Source organism: Castor canadensis, chromosome 3 (assembly GCF_047511655.1).
Source record: "Castor canadensis chromosome 3, mCasCan1.hap1v2, whole genome shotgun sequence".
In the NCBI taxonomy this organism is placed as follows: Eukaryota; Metazoa; Chordata; class Mammalia; order Rodentia; family Castoridae; genus Castor; species Castor canadensis.
In genome coordinates, this window is record NC_133388.1 from 107,923,427 (window position 1) to 107,935,469 (window position 12,043).

At 37.2% G+C, this 12,043-nt stretch overlaps 1 pseudogene; it reads right to left on the reverse strand.

Moving 5' to 3' along the window:
- Positions 1 to 4,273: 4,273 nt before the first annotated feature.
- LOC109674579 (zinc finger MYND domain-containing protein 11 pseudogene) lies at positions 4,274 to 5,743 on the reverse strand (annotated as a pseudogene).
- Between the last annotated feature and the right edge of the window lie 6,300 nt (positions 5,744 to 12,043).

Genomic DNA, 12,043 nt, shown 5'->3' on the forward strand with positions numbered 1-12,043 from the left:
GATCCCCAGGCATGATGAAGCCTGCACAGGAGGGGCAGTGGGACTATGAGCTGAGGCTTGAAGAACAGCAACCTCTGGGAAACAAACTATCTCAGTAACTTTAACATCTAATGTTATGATGAAGAAGGTCAAAAGATAGCAGCTTCCCAGACAACTTGAGCACTTCATTCTCACCAGAGTGATGATGAAATGTCACACACTTCTGGTTGGGACATTTTAAACTGGTGGAATTTAATATTGCCACTATGGGTGATGCAATAGAGGACAATGCCAAAGATGAGAGAGCACTCACTGGGTCCCCAAGGAACTGCATGGAGTAGGGGGTCTTACTCCTGCTAATTTGCCCAAGAGCAATAAACAAATCAATTCTTTGGTGCTAAACAATGGAAATTTGGGAAGTAGTCATTATAGCTTTGTAGCCTACCCTGATTAGTATACTGATATTTAAAATGCTACTAATTTTTGTAACATGATTGTGTAACTGGCTATATTAGTCAGCTTTCCTTTTCCATAACATAACAAACTACCTGAGGAAGGCTATTTGTGAAGAAAAGATGTTAATTTAGCTCAAATTCTCCCAGCACTATGTGGTTGCACCACTTCATGTCAGATAGCAGTGGCAGGACCACTGTATGAGGAAGTGATCAGATCTCAAAAAGAAAGTCAGAGAGCCAAGTGGGGCCAAGCTCAGAATTTTATGGTAATTATCTTTTTTTTTTCAGTACTGGGGTTTTAATTCAGGGCCTACACCTTTAGCCACTCCACCAGCAAATTTTTTGTGATGAGGTTTTTGGGCTTTTTGGGTTTTTTTTTTTTTGAGATAGGGTCTCAGGAACTATTTGCCAAGGCTGGCTTCAAGCCATGATCCTCCTGATTTCTGTCTCTGGAGTAGCTAGGATGATAGACATGAGCCACCAGTGCCCAACTGTGACAGTCATAAGAACTAACCAGTGTTCTACAAGAAATAGCTTAATCTCTTTCAATCTAAGATTGACAGATCAAGCTAGGACCTCCCAGTAGGCCCATCTCTTAAAGATCCCACCACTTCATCATCACCACTTTGGGGCCAAAGCCCCCAACACAGGGACTACTGAGGATAAAGTACATCCAAACCATAACACTGTGCCCTTTAATATTTTTCATTCATAACTTTCAGTTGGTTGCTATCAAATTTGCAACATGGAAGATTGTATTTCTTCTTTCTAAATATTGTTTTCTTTAAAGAATACTGTCTAAATTGTGAAATCTTTAGGAACATTTGTGTGTATACTGATCTAATTGAATTTGAAAGAATGGAAGTGTTATTAGTTTATTTCAAAATAGGCCTACAGATAAGAAATTGGTTCTATGTAACTGAAATAAAATTATTTCTTTTTAAAATACATTTGTTGATATATCCAAAAGACTGTGACACAGGTTACTCCAGAGGCACCTGCACACCCATGGTTATTGCAGCAGTATTCACAATAGCCAAGTTATGGAAACAGCCAAGATGCCCCACCACTGACAAATGCATTAAGAAAATGTGGTATCTATACACAATGGAATTTTATGCAGCCATGAAGAAGAAAGAAATGTTATCATTTGCTGGTAAATGGATGGAATTGGAGAACATCATTCTGAGTGAGGTTAGCCTGGCCCAAAAGACCAAAAATCGTATGTTCTCCCTCATATGTGGACATTAGATCAAGGGCAAACACAACAATGGGATTGGACTTTGAGCACATGATATAATCGAGAGCACACAAGGGAGGGGTGAGGATAGGTAAGACACCTAAAAATTAGCTAGCATTTGTTGCCCTTAACACAGAGAAACTAAAGCAGATACCTTAAAAGCAACTGAGGCCAATAGGAAAAGGGGACCAGGAACTAGAGAAAAGGTTAGAACAAAAAGAATTAACCTAGAAGGTAACACATACACACAGGAAATCAATGTGAGTCAATGCCCTGTATAGCTATCCTTATCTCAACCAGCAAAAACCCTTGTTCCTTCCTATTATTGCTTATACTCTCTCTACAACAAAATTAGAAATAAGGGCAAAATAGTTTCTTCTGGGTATTGAGGGGGTTGGGGGGAGAGGGATGGGGCAGAGTGGGTGATAAGGGAGGGGGTGGGGGCAGGGTGGAGAAATGACCCAAGCCTTGTATGCACATATGAATAATAAAAGAAAAAAATACATTTGTTAACCATTGTCAACACATTAGTGAGTCAATATATTAACAGTCAGATACCTTACAAAATGCCAGAATGCATCACATACCTGGACAGCCATGATGAATAACTACAATGTGCACAGTGGCTAAGCTCAACACCCTGATACAGCTTCATGATTGCAGAAAACTTTTACTAATGATACCTAAAATGATCAATAGTAATTTTACCTAAAGCATGCACAAAACCAGGCCACAATTGCTTTTTAATTTTTTTAAACACACAGTTTTCATGCTATTGTAACTTAGAAATGTTCCACCATGTTAACAGAGACATAAAAGCCAAAGTAACACAAATATCACTCCCATGCAAATGCCAGTTAAATGTTACATTCTCTGGAATGATTTTATACCAAAAATATTAACTTGCTTCTATAGGGATGGATAGAAGTTTTAAAACTTGAAAAACAATCAAAGTTCAAGTGTCTTTGGTTAGGACATCTCTCTAACACTGAGAAATTACACACCAATAAGGAAGGAGTGGTGAGGCCACATTGCTGCATAATCTGGGTACATGGTGTGAGATTTGCCACCAGGCATTCGGTAAGAAATACTGTGCACCATTTGGTAGTAGTTTGTCAATTAACTTGTTTCACCAGTATTTGCAACAGCATCAAGACAAGATTTCACAGAAGGGTTCTTACACATTCATCTTTAGAGTAACCCTGACAAACTGGAGAAAACTTTTTACAAGACTCTTCTTCAGATTCTTTCACTTCCATTTTAAATAGTTGCTTTAATAAATATCAAAGGTCCAAATAAATATTTACAAATTACTTCTCTAACTTCAAAAAATAACTAAATGATAACTGGGAACTTGACTTGATTTAAGATTACTCTTTGAAAAAAATAAATTGGATGATTTTTTAAAGTCAAGCTAATTAATTTTTCATGGTTGTACTTATATCTCTATGTATAAAAACTCATTATTCTTCTAGCAATCCATTCCTATTGATAATGCTTCTTAATCAGACATTCCTCAAAATACAGAACTTTTACAAATTACAGCATCTTTAATACAAGAAAATTAACATTAATTATTCTCCATCAGTATACAATGATGGAGTTCACAAGTAGGCAATGACCCACTGCTAGAAACATGATGGTTTCTGTGAAATCTAAGAGCTTTCTCTCCTTTTGTACTGACCAACACATATGAGGTGACATGAGACAGTTGGGATGGTGTTTGGGGAGGGAAGGACAGAATTAAAGTGACTCATTTGCCTCATCTGTAATTTCACGTATAGACAAAGGTAGCTTTTGGCTTTTTTGTTTTGTTCTTGTTGTTTTACAAACACTCATGTGAAGACAAAGATGAAATGTGCACATTAAACTTTAAATATTCACTCTCTCTTAGATCTGACTTGGAAAAAGATTACCCCAATTCCCTCAATTTTATACTATAAAATCAAAGTCAATAATTTGATATACAACTTATATATTGAAAAGAAATAATGAAAAACACAATTGGGAGATATTAAGGAAAAAATACTCAAGATGAGCCCTGCTGTGTCAACCCTGTTCCCTAAATTCAGTTCTAACAACGCAGTGGCATAAATGACAGATAATGGCTTTGAACTGTAGAGTAAGCTGAACAAAACAAGCTCACTAATGTTAAGAAACAAATGTCACATCAAGGAAATATGCTTTTATTTCTGAAATAGTTCTGTAGTCCTCACACTCAGATCTATTCTAATGTTTCTTTGTTAAACTCACTGGTATTCACCTGTTGTTTTTTAAAAATGTTATTCAAAGCTTAAAATCTCTTTAAAACATAAAAATGTTCTAAAGTGTGCTGAAATGAAATACATCCAAAATTTAAATTTATTTAAAATAATATGCTCCACTGATGTTACTTTTTACCCCCAGAGAAAAACTACCAAGCAGCATCAAGAGAAGAATTCAACTTCTGTGCAAAATTTCTTCACCAAAAGTTTTTACAGGCTGGTGCAAAACAGGAAGCAAATTCTAAACAATTCTGGCTTCTTGAAAATGAAAGCTGCTATGTCTGAGAAGTGCCGGGAGCAGGCTTCCTCTTTTCCTACTGCAGTTGCTCCTGTGCTCAGAGTGCCAGGGCTGGGCTCCAGCAGCAGTGGTGTGTGGCCTCCTCCTTTCAGTTGTACACCACTGCTGCTTCTTAGTAAGGGAAAGAGTTGTTTGTGCTGTGTTGCTAGCTTCTGGATTTGTTCTACAAATTCTCCTCTTAATTGCTTACATTTTTTGTTCATCTCACCCTGCGTGTTGCCTCCAGCTTTATTTACAGCTTGTCTTTTTGTTTAAACGTCCATTTAGAATGCATCTTTTGTAGAGATTCTCAGATAACTCTCTCTCTCTCTCTCTCATTTGTGGTCTGGCTTCTTCCTATCTTTAATGTGACTGAAAATGTTGATGCATTTATTGCTCTGACTCCATCTCCAGTGGTCTGGGTGCTTCTATGCAGCAAAGCAATCTTGAGAAAGAGACACCTCCCTTCTTCGTCTGAGTTGACACTGACACTTTCTCAATAAGCTGAGGCATTGTGGGGACTTCATGGGCTGGAACTTACTGCTTCTGTTCCCAGTTCTTATTCTTCTTTATTGGCCACCACACTTTGATTGTCCTTTCTTTGTTCTTGGTGCTTGAGCGACCTTCAGCTGCTCATCATTGGTAGTTGAGATTCTGGATTCTACCTGTCCTCACCTTGGTCTTCATTCTTAGACTTCCAAAATCTTCCTTCACAAAGGAAATGCTGAGCACTTTCAGCTCATCACAGGCTTTTTCCAATCCATAACGTGCTTCACCTGCAGCTGATGAATGTTGAGTGTGAGATCCTGAATGTTTTCAGGAGTCCAAACCACCTGCTGGTTGAGGCCAAAGAAGTGAAGGAGAACTTGATTTTTTTCTTTCTGTATGACTCCTGCTGGCCAAAATTCAGAACTGTTCATTTCAGCCCAAACCAGCTCATGATTATAGATACAGGATGAGCATTTGACAAATAGAAACAATTCTTGAAAAGCTGTTGTTCATCCAGCTCATGGCACCTGTCTTTAGATAGCATCCTCACAGTGTCAGCTTGCTCCCTGTCTGTTGCATAGAAAATCTTGAGTTGTGGAGAAACAGTTGAGCAACTGCTTTGAATCTTAACTTTGGTATTCCCCTTTTTCACTTTCTCTTGTAAGGTGGGAATGTCAACAGCTGAATTTTCCAGCTCTCTGTACGTCAGATTCTTATTGTCTTCTTCATGCAGGAGACAATGAATCTCAGGTATGCACCCATCTCCTGTTTATTTGTATTTGTCTCCTTAACTCTAATCTTCTCTCCCAAGAGCCAATATCCTTCTTGCCTAATACCAACTTTTGACTTTGCAGCCTATATTTAGCATTTGGACAATAAGACCATCTTTCACAGCTAAGCTCAGCTAATGGGTGTTCTTATTTGGATGCAAACTATGGACTCAAGACATATACTTTTTAATACAGTCAATGTTGACAATTTGCTTCTGATTCCTTATATTCTCAATGGCTGTCCAAAGATGGTGGTTAGCTTTTGTTTCTGCCTGGTTTTGTTGTTGTTAAATGTACTATGACCCATTTCCTTCTTTAGGGTGGCTCCTCACTCAGCAGCAGCCTGTGGGGCCATTGAGCAGTTGTGTGGGGCCTGCAGGTACTACAGGGCCAAGGGTAGATGTCCAGGGAAGTTGGGGTCTCTGCAAGTGCCACAGCCTCAGCTCACATGGCAATGCAGAGCAGGACAGTTGGTCATGAATCCCTACAAGGGCAGAAAAAAACAGATTAAAAAATATTGTGGTACCTATAATCCTAATTACAAAAAGGTGGTATGCATGGTGACTCATTTTCTTCTACATGATGTATATATTTTTAGCAATGTGGATGTTATTATTGTATAATAGAACTAACGAAAACACTTCTGTTTTAAAATAATGTAAGTCATTTAAAAACACATCTACTGACTGAGATACTGAATACCTGAAATACTGCAATTCAATTATTCTTTTGATTAGTGGAGAGATACTTTAAAAACATATATATATATATATATATTTGTGATTATTTTATCAAAGGCAAGTTATTTTTGGTGGTGCATGCTTCAATAGCCACTAGGATAGGACAAAAGGGATAGGCATGCCTAGGGGAGAAAGCATGGTTTTGCTTGATGAACACATCAAGATACTATGACAATAGAAAACTGTATTTTAGGGAAGGAAATGGCCAGGTCAAAAGAATAGAACATCTCACTAGAGTGACAAAGAATTGAGACAGCCATCCTTCATTTGAGGATTCTTTGTATAACAATCAAGACATTGAATTCATGGCCAAGGACTCCAGTCCCTTGGAGATGGGCTGTACTGAAAAAAGTCCAGGATGTAGTACAAAGAGGTGATGACAGGCTGAGCCATTACCACCATATTGGCCCAGAAACAGAAGACACAGAAGCCCAGTGTTAGGATTTGGGCTACTTTATAGGTTATAGGAGCTGAGGAATGAGTAAGAGTCATATTTGTTCTAAAAGCACAATGAGTTGGTCTTCAGAGGTGGAAGTATTTACTGTAGCAAGCCATGACATACTTTGAAGACTAAAGGTGGACCTAGGATGAGGTTGGGAGCTACATGAAACAAATAAAGGAAGTCTAACTTATGGAAAGGAACACTGTGAACTATCAGAATGAGCATTCTCAGAGAGAACACCTTACCTGCCATCATCTTTTTCAGATGCATTCATAGCATTACAATGATATGACAAAATAACTGAGATAAACAACTTAAATGCAGGAAGATTTATTTGATCACAGTTTCTAAGCTTCAGTCTCTGGCTGCAAAGCCATGTTGCTTTGGGTGGTGGCAGCACAATACATCATGGCAGAAGCATGTGGCAAAGGAGACTGCTCACCTCATGGTGGCCAGGGGCAAAAAGAAAGAAAAGTGTTCCAACCTCAATATTCCTTTAAGGTCATAACTCTAATGATCTAATTTTCTTCCACTAGCCCTCACCTCCTCTAGATACTTCCACCTCCCACTAGCATCATCAACTAGGGAACGAGTCTTCAATAATGAGTCTGTGAAGGGCATTTATGATCCAAACCATAACATAAGTCAAGGAAATTTAGACAATGAATAGACCTTTCATAGTAAAACTAACATTTTTAACATTTATAATATATTTCTAAATACAATATCAAGAGCTACTTAAGTTTTATCATTTTATTAAAATCAGTCACCATCATATGGTTTTGAATTTCTCTGCCAGAAAGTTATGTATAATAAGTAAATTCTTCATTATTAGAAAATGTACTTTGCACATCTATATCAACTGGGATTTTTCTCCATGTAGAACTGAAGATCACCAAATTGTATTTTCTATGGTATGATGGATGAGTGACTTGATATTCTTCCCCTCTAGGTAAATGGTATTCCACTGGAAAACTTCCTTTTAATATTTAGAAATTTCAGTATTCAGAAATTTTGCCAAGATAGAGCTGAAAATTGGCTTTTCAAAGAAAATGTTTTTATGGTATTCTTTAATTATTGTTTAAATTGATTTTGCTTCTTTTCCACCATCTGGAACTCCTAAAATGTGCATAATGCACTTCTTGGACTCACTCTCTGTGTATCCTTCTTTTTTGGTCTCTCTTTATTCTTTTTTGCTCTGCTTTGGAAATCCTTGGTCTAATTTTCTTATCGTTAAGTAGTATGAATAATGTTCTTTTTTTAATTCACTGTCTTTTTATTCTACATCTGATTAACAGTCATAAAATATTCTTTTTCTCTTGTAGTAAGATCTCTTTTTCAGTTTGGCACATAGATCTTGATTGTGTAACTGAGTCATGTTATTTAGAACTATTGATTTGTCATATTTCCTAGTACATATTTGTGTGCTTGTTTGACCTGTCATTTTATCATATCATTGAAAGTCTAAGTCATTAGTCCTTAAATAAAAAAGCATCACTGAATTAGCATAGCTTAAATATGCACCATTTGACCACTAAACTTTGGCTCATAGGAGGTCATCTTTGAGAGCCTGAAACTGAGCCAACATTCATCTCAAACCCATGTCACATTTACAAATATTGAAACTAATAGTCATTGGTCAGTCATCAGCTTATTTAATCAGTTTATTTAATTATTAAATGTATATGTTATACTATAGAGCATTTACAGTTGTAGAATACAGCATTAAACCAAAAAATGTACAAATATCAATCCCATGAAATATTCTAATGGAAGGAGAGAAAATAAATTCACAGAATACGCAGTAAAAAGTCATCAGATGATTAGTCTCGTGCAAGAATTTGGTAGGGGAAATAAGAAAATTTGAGTCAGAGGATCCAAGTTTTACCATTAAAGTTAGTGATCAAAGAAGGTATTATAGGACTGGAGGCAGTGGCTCAACTGCTAGAGCACCTGCCTAAAAATAAATAAAAGTTTTAAAAAAAGTAATTAAAGACCAATGACATTGTAACAAAAATTTGAAAGAAAAGGAGTAACTATGCATAAATGAAGGGAGATCTTTGAAGTTTCTAGGACTTCAATGTCTTTGACTGAGAGCACCCTTGGCACATACAAGGGACACTAAGGAGAGTGAGTAGGGATGAGGTGAGCTGGAGAGGAGGAACCAGATTTATTGAGTCAACATTAAAACTGGTTCTTAAAAGGAGGGAAGTAATTTGGGTACCTGGGATACTAAAATTATAAAATCAAACTACATTGCAAAAAGGACCACAAAGGATATTAAAAGGGGAAAAGAGAAAAAGGAAAGATGCAGAAAGAACTACTGGTGTTTCCTCCCATCATCTCCACTAGAGATGATGGTGACACTGGAAGATAGCAGAAAATGTGCTGGAATGTGGTCAAAGTCTGGATCTATGTAAAGATAGAGCTGTCACTTCCTCTGTACCCATATTGGGTAAATAGGTACATATGTATCCAATATGGAACACCACTGCTACTAGAAGTTAAAGAAACCTGGAGCCAAAAGTAGAGTAGGTATAAGAGAATATTATAAGATCATTTTGAGAAACCTGATATAATGTGGATAGTCTGATATCTAGGATATTAAAAATGTGTTTTATTCATTTTAGTTCCCCAAAACAGACCCTGAAAAGAAGGGTTGTTTTCAGGTCTACTTGAGAACATGATCACAGAGTGCAGGCATGTGGGATAGAGTTAATAGGAAAAGAACGAAAGTTGATAAGAGAATTGGGTATCAGTGGGACACTGCTGTGACACAGCTATTCAGTTCCACGGGAACCTTTTGAGGAATATTGATTTTGTTTAACTGAGGTGTTGCTGTTTTAGCTGAACATGAACCACAAGTAATTCCCTGGGAATCCACTATGCACCTCCATACCTCCACAATGCCAAAGTAACTCTAGATTTTCATTGCAATCAGGGTAAATTACAACCACTAGTGTTCTGGTTATATATTGCACTTTAAAAATTATCCCCAAATATAGTGGTTTAGAACAACAAATGTTTTACCATAGGTAATGATAATCATTGTTAACATCTCAAACAGGAAGACAGATGAGATAGCCTTTCTCTGTGAGCACACTGTGACCTTTCAGAAAATTAGTCCTCAAAAGTATGTGAGGTGTTCACTCAAAGCGTGTGTGCTTCCAAATGGAAGAAAACTAACAGGCACTTGGCAACATTGCAAAAGATGTCAAAGCTCTCTTTCAGTAACAACATGCAGTTCTGAAAAATCAGGCCAAATGCATCCAACCAGGCAACACTCAGGAAATCCCCTTAATAACTACCTGTTTGCTGAATTTGCTTCTTACTTTCAGTTTACTGTGTGAACTTTTAGAAAACCCCTTGATTCTGGCTTGCTTGTATTTACTGATCAAGTTATCTGCAAGGGAGTGAAGGGCACAGAAGGGAGAAAGGAAGTCCTTAGGATTGGATGAAGATATATATCAGAACCCATCACAGCTGAACTAAGGTACAACTGCTAGAATTCTTAAAAAGCCCTCTTCAAACAGCTTTCTACAAGCTTTTAAAAGATCTCTGAGTTTGATTTTGTTGTTAAGGTAAGATGTGGCAAGGGTGGGCAAAGATTTTGAGATTCAGTTAGTTTTAAAAAGATTCAATCAGGATAGAATGGAGCTTAACCTGCTGAGCTGTATCAGAGCTAGGATTCCCAACTGTGTGTTAATCAGACCTGCAGCAGAGTTTAAGTGCTGGTTGCTTTTGCCTCTTGCCAATTTAGACACAAGCATGAGCTGGGAATAAAATGAGAATCTTAAGTGTCTTAAATCTGTTTTTCCCATTGCCATTGTATGACCCGTGGGATTCATAACTGGCATTTTCCTTTGTCTGTGATAAAACCTCATTAAGCTGCTTCAAACTGCAGCCTGAAAGTTCAGAGCCATAATTGTTTTATGTTCATGAGAAAGAACAATGAATGAGTTGTAGTATAAACAGCTTGCTGACATTGTTAAAGACAAAGCAAAAGGAAACAGAAAAAGTTGAAACTCAGAGTAAACAATGAAGAAGATTCACAGAAAAAGTAACATAGTTTAAGCCATAGGTAGTTCCTTGAAGGTGGTTCTCTTCCTTTAGAAATTCTTTGGTTTTTTTCCTTCCTGGCATTCACTCACTTGTTTACCCTTTTGTGTTGAATTTGTTCTCTACTACTCCTCCATCTCTCCTGGGTTAAATATGGTCAGTTCTTGTTTTTTTTTTTTTCATTTTTCTTTTATTATTCATATGTGCATACAAGGCTTGGGTCATTTCTCCCCCCTGCCCCCACCCCCTCCCTTACCACCCACTCCACCCCCTCCCTCTCCCCCCTCAATACCCAGCAGAAACTATTTTGCCCTTATTTCTAATTTTGTTGTAGAGAGAGTATAAGCAATAATAGGAAGGAACAAGGGTTTTTGCTGGTTGAGATAAGGATAGCTATACAGGGCATTGACTCACATTGATTTCCTGTGCATGGGTGTTACCTTCTAGGTTAATTCTTTTTGATCTAGCCTTTTCTCTAGTACCTGTTCTCCTTTTCCTATTGGAAAAGGTGCTTCATGCACCTCATACTTAATAGATTTCCATCAATCTCCTTGATAAACACTTTTTTCTTTTCCTCCAAACACAAACACAAAGCTACACAAAAGAAAGCAAAAGCAAATAACAACAACAGAACATAAAACCTAAGCTAAACTCATGTGGTTGAAAAGAGATTTTTTTTTTCCGAAAAACTCCATAACTACACTTCCGAGCATTTTCTCTTACGTTTCTTATCAGCTTTCTTCTTTGTACTTTTCTCCTGAAGCCCTTATCTTCTAAGCCAGCAGGTACACTGATATAAATACATATTTATTTACTTCCATTTTTCAAGACTAGACTGAAATGTTGAATGAAATGCCAATAATATACAGTTAGCTAGTTGCAGGGCTGGGATTGGAAATCAAGCCTAGCTTACCACAAGGACAAATGTGCATTTTCATATGGGTTTTGTTCCATACTTGCATTATTTTTTACTTACAAAAGTTATAGGGCTCTGAGTCACAGAAGATGCAGCCTGAATGTGTATCACAGATTGAGTTACGAATGGCAGAGTAAGAGTATGTATGTGACTCAAACACATTAGTATGCAAAACAGAGTTAGAGAGCTGGCACTTCTAAAAGCATTAAAGATGCTCTTCAGAACCATGTGGTGATGTGTAAAATATTATTATTAATATGGATAAATGGTGCTAATGTTATTCGAGATGAATTTAAAAACTGAAGACAAATTAGTTCCCTCCCCAATAGTGACATCAAAGCAAAACACTTTATAAGACCCCCATGTCTGCTTATAGATTTTGCTCATCTTTGTCTTTCTAGCTAATTATTGT